General features: G+C 34.1%; 1 protein-coding gene across 2 annotated transcripts in view; it reads right to left on the reverse strand.

The window, feature by feature from the left end:
* LOC130446621 (transcription factor Sp3-like) overlaps window positions 1–15084 on the reverse strand; it is a 39660-nt gene that overhangs the window by 15695 nt on the left and 8881 nt on the right. The window contains exon 1 of one of the 2 annotated variants that reach the window (XM_056782988.1): window positions 10740–10967. The exons of the other annotated variant lie outside the window; for it this stretch is intronic. The gene's annotated coding sequence lies outside the window, so the exon portion shown is untranslated. Of the gene's footprint in view, window positions 1–10739; window positions 10968–15084 lie in introns of those variants that run through there. 2 annotated transcript variants of the gene reach the window in all.

The following is a 15084-nucleotide window of genomic DNA, read 5'->3' on the forward strand; positions in this document are numbered from 1 at the left end:
CCAGAATAATAGAAATTCCATTGTTGTATCTTCAGATTGTTATCAATAAGTATGACAAGAATTTTCTACAGTAGTCTGATTGGATGAATACGTTTAGAGGACATTTTACTAATCTGTACATTCTAACATAAATTTTGAGATTTGAAGATTTATACATTGTAAAGTATGTATATTACACTGAAAATATAACATAAAACTACACTGAAATTATATCAATCTACACATCAGTGATGGATTTATCAGTAGGCTGAGTAAGGCCCCTTTCACACCAAACGAATCCGAATCAATCTGGATCACTCCGAATGAAGTTGAATCTGATTCGTCATCTCCACTCTTTCATACCAGCTGAATCTACCTGAATCTATAAAAATCCTTTCATCTTCTTTTTGTTTTCCTTCTTTTAGTTGCTTTTGGGCTATTTTGAGCTATTTTCCTCCACACAGAAGATATGAGATTTCTGTTGCTGTGATTTTTATCACTGGCGTCATAAATCACACTATTTTTTTTAACTTTTAAAATTAATAACTCCACGTCCATCTCATATGGTTGTTGATTCAAGACTGACCGGATGAGGAATCTGACAGGTTTAATCAAGTGCGACCTCGAATGAAACCTGATTGAATCTTAGTCAATCAGATTCAACTTGATTCGGAGTGATTCTGATTCGTTTGGTGTGAAAGGGCCCTAAGCTGTAGACTAAGGCGGCAGATTTCAAAGGAGTGTGGTGCGAGAAGCGCACGTGCATCTAGCGCACACTACCTGTGTCGAATCCGAAAGATCGTTCGATGAGCGCACAACAAAATTTGATCTGCCGAAGTGGTGGGCAAACATGCGAATTTTTGAATAATTATTTATTATCATTAAAACAAAACGAAAAACCATCAGCAACATCTGAGATATTATATATAATATTGAGCAATAATTTATAGAAAAAATTATGCACTTTTGGTATTAGGTTCAAAATAATTAAAAAATTGCGTGTTTTGAATTATCCACAAGAAAACCTTTCAATTTAAGAATGGTTAGGTTAGGTTAGGAGACTATGAAAATAATCGCATTGATGAGAAAGTATGAACTCTTTGTTATCTGTTGTTAACTCTTTTATAATTTTTCATCTTTTATTTACGGTAATAAACATTTCAAGCCAAATACAGGGATTGAAGATACGGTCTTTATACATACAAATGTACGCTCGATGCTCCCTACTATACAATACGTGCGCTCGATACATGCATTCTTCAAGGAAGAGCAAATTTGCGCCCGAAAATTTTGATTTTCGAACTAAATTAAAAAAAATTTTATTCACTTGTTCACACGGAATAAAATGAATTTAAAAGATTCGCAAACACGTATTGTAAAATTTTTATAATTTAACTTGAACTGTAATACCAGCAAATAATTAAAAATAATATTTATTCTATTGTTGTTAAACTATGAGTGTAATAAAGAATATGATCGTTATGTTATATAACCCTTGAATAGATTTAAAACACTCGCAATTACACTGTCTGACGCGCGTTTCGATAACAAAGTTATCGTCTTCAGAGACTAAAGGTAAACTTTCAGTCTAAGTAAATAGGTTAACTTTCAGTCTCTGAAGACGATAACTTGGTTATCGAAACGCGCGTCAGACAGTGTAATTGCGAGTGTTGGTGTAAACAGTGTGTTCAGTATGAATATCACCAACGGTTCCATAAATTCCAATTTAATACCTTAGTTTAAAAGTAGTATATGGTTGAAATTTTCTTTACTCAAAATGTTTTTAAACAATTCTTTTCCATCAAAATAATCAAGTATCTTACACGAAACCGTATTTCCCAAATTATAAAGTTGAAATTTTATTGATAAAAATAGTTATTTATGCAACAGTTTCACACAAAATTTTTTCTACGTCTGTAGACTTAAAAAAATTCGACAAAACTTTTATCAATTTTTATTTTGTAATAGTAATATTAAAAGTACAACTGTGAGCATTATTAATTTGAAGTGAAGAACAAGTTACATTACTATTGGTACTTGAAATGCAATATTTAACGAGTTCAAAGAAATAACATCGTCTATAGTTGTATTCATGCTTATTGGATTGTTGGTAGGGTCGTGAACATCCACAATGTTGCTTGAAGTCGAACTAGTTATTTCCGTTAAAATTTTCACTGCGGAATCCATTTTGTTTTTTCTTGAGTCGTCTACGTAACCCTCCGCAACTGTGTTGGATTTCCACCCACCGTGATATTTAGTTGAATTATATCACCATCGCAAACCACTAATAGAGACGCCGAAGAGCGTTGAAATTTATGACGAGTGTAGTTTTTTGAATTAGGTAAATACAAATATGTTGCGATAAGCGAGGGAACTTTTGAAAAGGTATTGTTACCTACAACTTGGATTTTGCCATTTCCTTGTCTATACTGCAAAAAGAAACGATTTGTTTTGAATTTGTGGGTCGTTGGTTTTCATATTTTCTATAAATGTTTACCAAGTTTAATCTATTGTCAGATATTATCCCAATAACAGTTAATCGAAGTAGAACATGAGTTTTTGAATCAGGTACTGTGATAATTAAAACATTCCCGGTATTATTAATACCGTTACAATTCATTTTATATAATGCCTCCTTCCGCAGAGCTCCTGCTATTCCGAATATTAAAGCAACCTGAAAGATGTTACAAACAATATCTAAGCTTTCATTAAAATTTTCTGCTGTCAAACCTTATGCATAAGATAATTATCGCCTGGAGCTTGCAACAGAAACTTATTAATTTATTCACGGGCAAATGTTTTAGTTTTCTTGGGTTTATAGCTAACTGATTTATTTTTCAAACATGCGATGAGTTTCGAGTATTTACTGATGTCTACGTCGTTATTTATCATTAGGGTGCCTTTCAGTTTTGAATAAGTCGACCAAAATGTTGAAGACTTCCACATTGTGGATTTAGTTTCAAAGTAAGCTAGTGACACTCTTTCTGTGAAGTTGTTAATGCCTTTTTTAGTACGACACTCAATAAAAAAATTATATTCCTTTAAATACTGTTTCCTGGATTTCTCATGGAGAAGATTCATAGTTGCTGCAGTTGCCGATTCAACAACACCTTCTGGTTTGCAATTTGAACTTCCTTCACTATTAGTCTCCATCACTAATAATCATACTACACTCATTTTAATTAGACACAAAACGGATTTTCTTGAACGAATATCAAGAAATAAAAGTGTGAGAGTTGATCGTAGAAACGAATTGAGATGACAGGTTACGGGGGCGGATGTAATTTGGGCGCTAAAGGATTAATGTACTTTTTACAACATGTAAACTAGGCACCAAGACCGAAGGGTCATTTTAATCCTATGTGTATTTTGGGCGCTAACCGACTGAAGTATTTATTAATCACCGACATTTATAATAAGATATATTTTTGTATTTTTAGAGAGAGAAATGACCTATTATCACTTAAGGTCTGAAAAAATTTACCGTTAGAGGGGGCTACTTTGCACTTTTTTATATGAAAAATCTGCCCTTAATAAAGTTTCCTCACACACACATTTTTGTAACACCCTACAGAATAAAGTAATTTTTATATTTCTTTATATTTTTATTTAGTACTTAAGTACATATTACATATAAAATAAGAGATTTACCAAACCTAACCTAACCTACTTAAAAATCTATCAACTTTCCCTCTATTGGGTTATTTTATGACTCGACCTACCTGCACTTCTTAGCGCCGAAAATACATGTCGGATTATCTACCCTTCTTGGTCAGACAGGTGAAGAAGGATGGTTAGCGCCCAAATTACACCCGCCGCGTTACGGCATTTTTTTATCGCAAAATTACATTCTTTGTGAATGCAAAAAAACGTGAATATTGTAACGGACGTAGAAAAATGTGATTTAAATAATTGTGAACTAAGATATCGAATTTCAGAAGTGATTAGAGGCGGTAAAAGATGAATAGTCTACAGACGACTAATTTGTAAATCCGCCACTGCTACACAAACAACAAAAAGTTGTTTTCATCAAGTTGCAAATTCCACACGACTAAGTTGCGTTTTAATAAATTTGGGAGACGTAAAAGTACCGCTGATCGGTTTTAAGAGCTTCCTGCATTTCTCAACTGTCGATGCTGTTGAACAGCAATTTGAATGACTTGAAGTCAACGACTACATTCTACGGGTTGTCTCGTAAATTAGAAAAACCGTTTGACATTTTGACATAGAGATTGATAAAGAAATACATATTTTATTTTAAAGTTATTTTTTTAAGTCACTGTATTTTCAACAGACAACACAATTTTCATTTTAATAAATTCTAATATACAATGCAGTAGTGAGATGGTTCATCATATTTTATTCTACCAATGATCACCCAACATTTCGAGGTAATCACTTTTATCCGCAGTTTTTTATAATCCATTCTTAAGAATGAGAGAGTAATAAAATGATGAAGAATTCGTAATTCATAGGCGTACAACTTTTTTTAGTAAATAGTTAGAATATATTTGTGTAAATACAACAATAGGTTGTTAAAAAGATTAGTTCGCGTTGGATGGATTGGCATTTCGGTGCCTATTATTCAATTATTTATAAGTATAATGATCTGACACTATTGATGTGCGCCAAATATTGAAACAATACTAAATCCCAGTTGATAACGTAATAAATACGAAAGCCGACTATACTCTCAGTTATAAATACTAAAATATTTGGATTAAAAAAAAATTAAGGGTGGTATTCAACTCGTTATATATTAACGTGAAGACATTAAAATCCACATGAAGGTCGGCTGTCGATAAGTTTTGAGTGCTGATTCTTACGTCTATTACAGCTACAGGCACTAAGTACACGTTAATAAAATCAATTGAGTGGAAAATTATAATAAAATGATAAAAAATCACTAATATCTGATTTATTCCTTTGTATTCACCTAGTTACCTATATTCATGTCAAACTTGAAGTTTCTAGGTCATCTGGAACTGGGTTAGAGTTTTGATCGATAGGTCAGTGATGAAAATGACGATTTTTGGACGTTCATATCCAAATAACACATAGCAATTTGTAACAAATATGTATCTCAATATATGAGCCAAATTTGACATGTTTATGTGAAATAGGGGTTATGAGGGGGGATCAAAAGTGTCTCAAAATGGCGCGTGTAATATTACACACGGTGCTGCTCGCCAGTTCTGTTACTTAAACTTGGCTTGACAAGCTACGTATCTAGATCCTAGATTAAAACGAAACCGATCCATCAGAAGATTTGTAGACCAATATTCAGCATTTCCTATCTATACATTGATTGTAGTAATAACCGTATGTATTATGCTGTACTATACAATGCGGTCCATATGTGTGAAATAAATTGAATTTTAGCGGTATTATGTACTATGTGAGAAAAACCTGAAACAGGTTTATTTTTATTATTAAATTGACAATATACAGTATGAAAATATTATTCCCCTCTAGCACCCTCTCGAAAATTTTAAATAAGAAAAGGGGGTTGTGTGGCACCTTGTTGGAAAAGGATTTTAGTTTGGCAATATACAGTTTTTTTTTTAAATTTGGTACAATCGTAACCAGAAAATTAATTTTTAAGTTGTAAAATTTTGATAATATATCACAAAACTTTACGTAGAATTAAGATAAAAATGTCTCTTAATATTTAGAATGTATTTTTCAATGTACTTTACAATTAAATGTTGAAAATGACCACCATTCACTTTTGGAATTCTCGTACAACATTTTGTATGACCTCGGGGATTATTTTGTAAATATCTTCTGTTATCCTAAGTGTTAAATCGGTAATATTGTCTGGTCTATTAAAATATACTTTAGATTTTAAATAACCCCAAAGGAAGTTATCGATAGTAGTCAAATGGGGAAATCTAGCAGGCCTTTCGATCTTCCACATCTTCCAATTCACCTATTGGGAAATAATTTCTAACTGTGCGTGCAAAATGCAGTGGAGCTCCGTCTTGTTGGTGGTAAATAGATCGATCTATCTCATTTAGATGATTCAGAATAAAGTCCTTGTAATGTAGGCACTAAGAAGTTAATCTAGATTAATGTCACCATTAACTGTGCCCTCAAAAAAATAAGGGCCAATAATTTTATTGTTAAATTTTTTGGGATATCGGGTGTAAGCCTCACACATCCAGAGAGGATTTTCTCTACAGTTCTGTTTGTTAACCGTTCCGTTTTAATGAAACGTCGCTTCATCAGCAGCCTACTATTTATGTTTATTTGGCTTTTTGACTAATATTTTAGAATCTTCAAAAATTTTTTCCTGTGTTTAGCAGAACAGATACGAAAATACCTGATTATTTCTAAAGTATATTTTAATAGACCAGACAATATTTCTGATTGAAAACTTAGGATAACGAAAGAAATCAACAAAATAACCCCTGAGGTCATACAAAATTTCAAAATCTCCTCGGTTATTGTCATTAAGTGGATGGTGTTTATTTTGAACATTTAATTTAATTGTAAAGTACATTGAAAATTTTAAAAACTTTATATTTCTGAGCAGAGGACTAAAATCCCTTTCCAACAAGGTGCCACACGACCCCCTTTCTTGTTTAAAATATTCGAGGGGGTGCTTATAACTCAGAGAGGATGCTGAAGAGGGACAATATTTTCATACTGTAAATTGTCAACTTTAGAATAAAAATCGACCTGTTTTAGATTTTTTCACGTAATACATAATAGGGCTAAAATTGAATTTATTCCTTACATATGTTTCGCATTGTATATCACGTTTATATCTAAACAGCTGATTACCAATTACTACAAAAGTAAATCTGACAAGTGACACACAAGAATATTAGGTAATTCTATACTTTTTGCAGTCTCCTCGTTTTTTGGCTCTACAAAATCGAAAAATCATCTGGTTTCGATTATTTTTTTAATCTTCGATTTTACGGCGGATATATGAAGAAAAAAATATGGGAAATATCTCACCTGGAGATTCCATATAGTTTTATGACTTTAAATGTAATCATAAACGCACTTCTTCGCATATAATCGTTCATAACTTTTTTACAAAGCATCAAACGCAGTTAATATATTTTTTTTGTTAATCTACACATTTTCATATTCATTTTTTATCTTTAACAGTCAACCTTAGTAAGAAACCATTTTTTTTATGGTGAAAATTTTCAATTTTCCGAAGTTAACTTTTAATATTGAACAATCGATTACAATAAGTGATTTTAGGAACGTTTTTGTTCATATAACTTAAAAGATTACTTAATAAAAAAGGTACAAATGTGAGAAAAGGTCAATTTTAAGAGAATTAATTGTAAAAACATGATAAATCAACATTTTTGTATACATTTTTTTTCAATTCGTTCATTTTTTTGTGTAGATTATGAAAAAAAATATAACTTCATTTGATTATTTGGAAAAAAGTTATCTACAATTATACGTGAATGAGTACATTTCAATGAACATTTAAAGTCCTGAAACCAATATACAGGGTTTGTCCGGAAAGTAATAGGACTGATTTACTTCCGCCGCGATTGTACTTCAAAGCGTGCGCAAAGGATTCGGTAGAGGGCGTTCCTAGCTAACAAACGAGCGGCTGGTCAGTTGTCTCCGAGCATCTGGAGAGTCAGGACAGGCATTTTCGCGCGACGTGTTTCTGTGAGTTGTGCAAGCCGAAAATGCAGCGTTCGTTAGATCAGAGGTACGCGATGAAATTCCGTGTGAAACTCGGTACATCTGCGACAGAGACGTTTGATATGATCAAGCAGGCTTACCCAGATGTTGCTTTAGCAAGAAGTGGTGTGTTTCGGTGGCACCAGGCCTTTTTGGAGGGCCGGGAAGAGGTCGTCGATGAAGACCGTGCTGGAAGACCTTCGACAAACATCGACAATGTAACTCGTGTGCGCAAAGTTTTGAACACAGAGCGATGACTAAGTATTCGTTTGATTGCCCAGATGTTAAATTTACCAAAATCTGTGGTTCATCACATTGTGACGGAGCATTTGAACATGCGCAAGGTGTGCGCGAAGATGGTCCCAAAAGTGCTCACTGACGACCTGACTAAGGCCGGCATTCCAACGCTTCCGCAGCCGCCCTACAGCCCAGATGTGCCCCCCCCGGACTTTTTTTGTTTCCTCGCCTGAAAAGGCCGATGAAATGCAAGCATTTTGAGACGACAGAGGGGATCCAAGCAGCATGCACCGCGGCTCTCAAGGCTATTCCGGAGAATGCCTTCCGTGACGCCTTCAATGCTTGGAAATCGCGCTGGCAGCGCTGCATCGACGCAGAAGGAGCCTATTTTGAAAGTTTTTAAAGAATTGTAAAGATTGACTCAATAAATTTTTTTAAATCGACTCAGTCCTATTACTTTCCGGATAAACCCTGTAAGTTTACATTTTTTTATATTCCCACAATGTTTTTCGTAAATCCGCCGTAAAAACGACGATTAATCGAAAATCGGATGATTTTTCGATTTTCTAGGGGACCGCAAAAGTATAAAATTACCGAATATTAATATTTGTTTTTCTTTTTTCCCTAATCTTAGTCTGTAATATAATGATAAAGTGTAAACGTCGTTTACAGGTTGATACTTGCATTATCCATTAATATTATACAATTCTGAGGAAGATAAATCATTTGTTGGAACCATTCTACAAAAACGAATGCGTGCATCGAGCGCACATATTATATAGGAGGGTGCATCGAGTGCATCGACGGTATTTTCAATATTTTTGCTCCGTGATTTTTCTTTTTAAATAAATTCCTTACAATGGAAGTGATATCAAGTTTAAAAGGAAAACCTTTACAATTATTAGATGGAGGCCGTTACCGAATTGGACGCAAAACTGAGTTTATTTACTGGATGTGTTTTCAGGAAAGAAGAAGCAAGTGTAAAGGTTCAATTAAAACAACTGCAGTCAAATACGATTTACTACAAGCAACGCCTCATAAGTGTATTCCAGATATAGCTGACCTAACCCAATCTTCTCTTCGGCAGATTAAATTTTCTTGTGCGCTCGTCGAACGATCTTTCGGATTCGCTAGATGCAGGAAATATTTTCTAAATGTGCCTGTGCGCTCGATGCACGTGCGCTACTCGCACCCCACCATAAAAACATCAGCATTCATGTTCCCATGGTAGTAAATGGATGCTATTGCTTCGTTTGTTTATGTAATAAATTTATTTTAGGAGATCGTCATTCGACCTAACTTTCTTTTTTCTAAGCACCACCCTACTCTTCCAAAAGAAATCCTAACGAAAAATATTAATTTCGAGTCAGTCTTCATCAACCATTAAAGCTAGTAACCACAAATAAAATAATTAAAACTATAATTATGATATTATCAACTCAGTATTCATTTATTTAGTTGATTTCGTGCTGATTAAAAACAATGAAGAAAAAATTTACATTCTGAAGGAAATTTTGTTTTTTGGCCAGATATAGTAACAGCTTAATATGCGAAGGACGTTGTAGAAGCTTCTACAGAATTGAATATTCCGTTTATTGAGGAATGTTGTGCTCAATTGAAAGCTTTTGCGAAATTTGAAACGAATCGTATACTCCCGAAGAGTTTTGAAACAACTACGCATGAAGAATTAAAAAAAAAAAAGAATTTTGAGTAAACTTCGGCAAATACCAGATTCAGTATTTCATAATTTATTGCAACATTTAAAAACAAAAATTAGGAAAACGAGCCGACTGTTTGTACCGATTTTTTGAACCCTTAGGTACTGATTCAAAGAATCTTATGGTACGGCTATGTAATTTCCTAATACACGAGGCTTTTGGTCTGTCCAAACCTTTTTTATTGTTCTTTACAACTTATGGTAATAAAAGACAGAAAATTTGTATGAGCTAAGGTACATTTATGAAAAGTTTAGTTTATTCTGTAGTAATAATTGAAATGATCGTACAAAGTTTTGTTTTAGAAATTAGGTTTATTAATCTCTAGTATATTAAAATAGGCTATAAATATTTTACCAATTTTTTTATTGAATTATGTTTTATCATCGAAAGCTAGAAAGTATGTGAAATGTTAAGTCAATTAAAAGTAGCAAATATTTTAATAGGAAATTCAATTTAAACAGATAAACTAACAAAGTTAGAGATAGTATGGTAAAAAAACTTTTTTTTAAATTTTCAAATTTTGTCGCAATTAAATATGTTTCAGTAGATAAAGATCGCAACTTTCGTGGAATTTATTTTCTCAAGATATTCATACCGAACTAAGTTTACCTGAGAACCAAAATATTTAGTACCGTTACCACTTTATGTCATTTAGAAATCTACTGTGTATTTGTTGGCAGTAACCCTATTAGTTTTATTTCCTTTTTCTAATGTTAATAGGTGCATTTAAACAGGTAAAATTACGTCTAATTACTTGTAATAGAAAGTTGAAGAAAAATTTGATACTACTATTAATACTGAAACACGAAAATAGGTAAATGAAGAAAGTAGCTGTTATAGAAAATACTTTATACGAAAAATACTCAACTTTCATAATATAATTACGGGCGAAAATCAATTTGTAAGCAAATTTAAATCGAATCTATGAAACTTTGGATTCCTGTTCACTAGTTTTCTTTATCCGAATCAATCAGATTTCATATTAGAAAATAAAAATTTCTTAAGGACAAACAAAACATTACGAAATAATTAAATAATAAGGTGAACGACCTCAGGAATACCGTTAGCGACCCTTTGATGGGACGCTTCTATTCCATCGTGTCCCAGAAAAACGGTTGTTGTAGAAATCCCACTTACCGATTATTATTGTTGGAACAGAATTAACGGAAAAAAAAACTCTCAAATCCCTTCCCCCACAAAACCAAAAACCAAAACACACTTTGACACTAGCGTCCTTGACGTTTACCCCCAAAAAACCTGTCAAGAGGGGATGATATCAAATGGCACTTAAAAGAGGTGTCACTTCACCATAAGGTTAAGACGGGAGCACCAACGAACAGTGGTTACCACGACTCGACGTTCGATAAAGTGGGGTACCACCGTACTACGTTAGAAAACGGTCACATGACTCGACACAGGGTCGGATCGGATACAATCGGTCGTACTGATGTTCGATATGAAGCTTGTTCATAATAAACATGCTGGAAACATTTTTTCTTCGTATGAAAACTTATCGAATTTTAGAAATATGCTATAAGAAAATGAACAAGAGAAAAAATGATCTCAAGCAACAAAATAGCATCGCTTGAATGTTTTTTTTTTGGTTCATTGGGCGTTGAAAATAACTATTACCTACTTGACGTTTCGCCAATTCGTGCTGTTTGCATCTTCAGAAGTTGCTGAATACAAACCGCACTAGTTGGTAAAACATCAGGTAATAATAACATTGGTCGACAAAAATGTTTTTATGGGGGGTTGCACCTTCTCTTTTTAAAAACCAACAGTAATCTCCCATCATGGCCGAATCCCATCCTCCGTGAAATCGAATTTCCGTTGTTCTAATATCTTGGTGGAACCTGCTCATCACTGACAGCTCCCAAATTTTCGAAAAAAATATTAGATGGGAATGGAGGAAATGAATTTTCAATGACACTCGACCACCAAGGCATTTACAGGTGTCTAGAAGTTCATCCACTAACTATTGGTAGTTTTGATCCATATTCTTGCCTAAAAATCCCCTCACTACACTAACAAATCCCTTGTTCTAAGTTTCTGTCTGGTGAGTTTTTTTTCCAAATTGTCATCGTCCAGCAATTTTCTTGTTTGTGGTCCAATTAAAATACCTTCCTTTAATTTGGCATCACTCAAATGGAGAAAGACTATAGTATTTGAATCCATCACCCTCTTTATTCATAACTTTTACAAAGTTTTCCATTAATCAAAGTTTAATGTGAAGGGTGGGCAGAAAGACATTTTTGGAATTTACAAGGGGTATGAACTAAGCATTTTGAGATTCCGATTGAAACTCACTTCTTGCTTACCAATTTTTTTTACATAGTGTTGTTCTACTGCCCGACTGTCCCATAGACAAAGAAAACAGCAATGTTTCGTAAACCCTCCCCGAAGTCCTATTAAAATTCCAATCACCTTCAGGTCTCCACACTTCTTCATGGAATGAGCAACTGGTATAGACGATTTTACATTTCCATTGTGTGGAACACTGCTTTTAAACTGTATTTTTACGATCCAATAGATAGGCGCCGCTCACTGGGATTATGCTCAATATCAAGTTCCTTCATTATACCATCAACATCCGTACGCGCACACAATGAATTTTCCATACTGTGGAATGCAGAAAATGTAGCATTTCTTTTTCGAAAGGTCGTAATTTTTGTCTCTTTTGCTAACAAGTTCCAGTCCTTGAGATGGGAAGCAAGAAGTTCAGTCTGTTGCTTTGATAACCCCAAATCACGTGCTAAATCATTTAACTCAATTTGAACAATCAAATGTGACTAGCCGGAACTTGTGAATTGTTCTTCGGAGCTTCCTGATGAAACGTTGTCTTCAGTATCTTCTAAAACAATATTTTGCGGATCTAAAGGCACAATCGGTACTGGTAAATCTTCGTTTTGGGGAACAGGTCGTTTAGCAAACGACAAATTTGGATACTCGATCTTGTGCTTTCCTTTCTTAGAATAACCATCAGTTAGACAAATATAGCAGTCGTCAAAATGGTTAGTAGGTTCCACATTACAAATGAGTTAATATAAGCAGTACAAAGAGCATAATAATATGAGAGAATAAACACTTGATATGTCTAAAGATGATAGCTTGGTTATCGAAATGTGCGTCAGACAATGTAATTGTTGTTTTTGTTGGGGAAGAGAATCATTGAAAGATGACCCACATGCGGGAGGTCTTGTGACGGTGACTATTCCAGAAAATACTAAATTAGTGGAAGAAATTGTTGTAAGTGACAGGCGCCTAAAAACAAAAGAAATTGCAGCACAAAATTCTCAGCGCTGTGCAGAAGCAGCGTTGAGTGAAATGTTGTGAGCGATTTTTAAAGCTTAGCAGTGAAGACCACGAAAGTGTAATCAATTGTAATGGGCGATGAATCTTAGTCTTTTACTGTGATTCAACATCCAAAAAACATTTCACCGAGTGGTATCGGAAAGGAGAGCCCGTGGCAAAAAAGCAAAGGTCGCGAATAGCACCAAAGAAGAGATAACTACATTATTTTAGTACCGCGAGAGTATTCTTTTGGTTGACTTTAAGGAATAAAATATAATCTTAAACGCGAGATATTATTCTAACTTATTAAGACTTGCGTTTCACAGAGATTGAGCACCCACCATATAGCCCCGATCAGACCCCGTCCGACTATTTTTTGTTCGTGAAGCTGACTGTCAAGATAAAGAAGCTTTAAGGCCGAGACACACCTATCATGCACCCTTCCGATCCAACTACGATCATACAGTTGGACGAGTGTCTGAGAGGGAAATGATACTAGAGTTTGAACGGCGTAGTTTACACCTTTCCGACACGTGTCCGATCCTAGCCTTACATGACTCCGATAATGTATCCGATCGTGCTGCAGGACGCGTGTCGGTTGGAATTTGTGTTAATATTTTTAAGTTTTTGTAATAAAATATGTGGCTTCCTTAGATAAAGTTTCTTGAACTAACAGATTAAACGCCTACCATCGACATTCTAAAATATTGGTAAAATTTTGTCTCTTCATCCAACAGATGAGGTAAAATTGTAGAATATTCTCCTTCTACGGATCTTCTTTTCCAAGCAGAATGTACCCAAAATCTGCGGTTTTCATTTTACTCTTCTAAACAAAGTGTCACCATTGCTAAATCGCCGTTTCTAAAATTTTTGAACTTTTTGCGTCCAGAACTTTTCGCGATTTTAATTGAATCGAGACTGTATCAAGCCAGAGATGGAAATCGGAAGCCGCTTCCGATCCCGCACTGATCCGTTCTTTAGAGCAAAATCGTACCGGAGTATGATCGGAGTGGTGTATGACAAGTGTGTCTCGGCCATTAGTCCGACGTTCTGAGAAGTGTGGAGAGCTAAAGGGGGGAATCAATTGAAAAATAATCGCAGTTTTCTTTATTTATGTCTTTCCCCTCTATTAGACTAAGAATTCATGGATGGCACTACGTAACTAGCAGTCTATCTAGTGAATATAAAATATTTCAGATTTTGGGTTTTTTCAACTCATAGATTTTCAAATTGTTACAATATCTGAAGAATTAATCGTGTTTTTAAAAAGAGTTATAGATAAAATTCAATCACCATAACCGATATGATAGAAATGATAAATCAGTACAACTATTGACAAGGATACTAAACATAAACATAAAAAAAGCAGATTCAGCATTCCATTTATTGTGAGACCGATTTGATTAGTCATTGTCATTATAGAAATTCAGCAATAAAAAATATTTCTAAAAACAATTCAGGATGTACGTATATAAAATATATAACAGATAATAGAAAACAAACAATATAAAAATTATAATTGTAATTTTGAATATCTGTTGTTTTAGACAAGAATTTGACAAAAAAACTATTTTTTATGGTAAAATAGGGTGAAAAAAGGATTAAGAAATGTGGCAAGGGGTGTTAAAAGAGCAAGGAAAGATGGTATAAATAGTGTTCTTGAGTAGAACCAAACCTAACCTAACTTAAAAATAATGACCGACGGCTAATCCCAACTTCCATAATTGTAATTACCTTCCTCTAAAACCCCTCACAACCCCAAGTCGATAATGTTTGGGGGATGATTTTTAGATAATTACCTTTAAATTAAATTAATTATGCAACCATGTAAGGGTTCTTCATGAATGAGGCTCAATTTGTATTAGAATCGTTACCTATTTATTTAATTGGTTAAAATGTTTGAAAACAAAATTCATCGGGTACAGAGAGGTACTAACCGATATGTTTCTATAGGTTTGTTCCAACATGCTAATCTGGATTGTACTTGGAACGGTTATCGGAAACGTCTAAATGATGATATTTCTATCAGCTCTCAGCCAAGTATCGAAAAGACCGTCTCGAAAAGAGTTCACAAACTATACCGGTTAAAACACAAAGCAATCGTTGGTATAATGATAACTACCCTGTTTGAACTCGTAGTTGGAACGAACCTTATGATTACAGATAAATTAAATACTGTGAAGATGAG

The sequence above is a fragment of the Diorhabda sublineata genome, chromosome 7 (assembly GCF_026230105.1).
Source record: "Diorhabda sublineata isolate icDioSubl1.1 chromosome 7, icDioSubl1.1, whole genome shotgun sequence".
NCBI classification, from domain to species: domain Eukaryota; kingdom Metazoa; phylum Arthropoda; class Insecta; order Coleoptera; family Chrysomelidae; genus Diorhabda; species Diorhabda sublineata.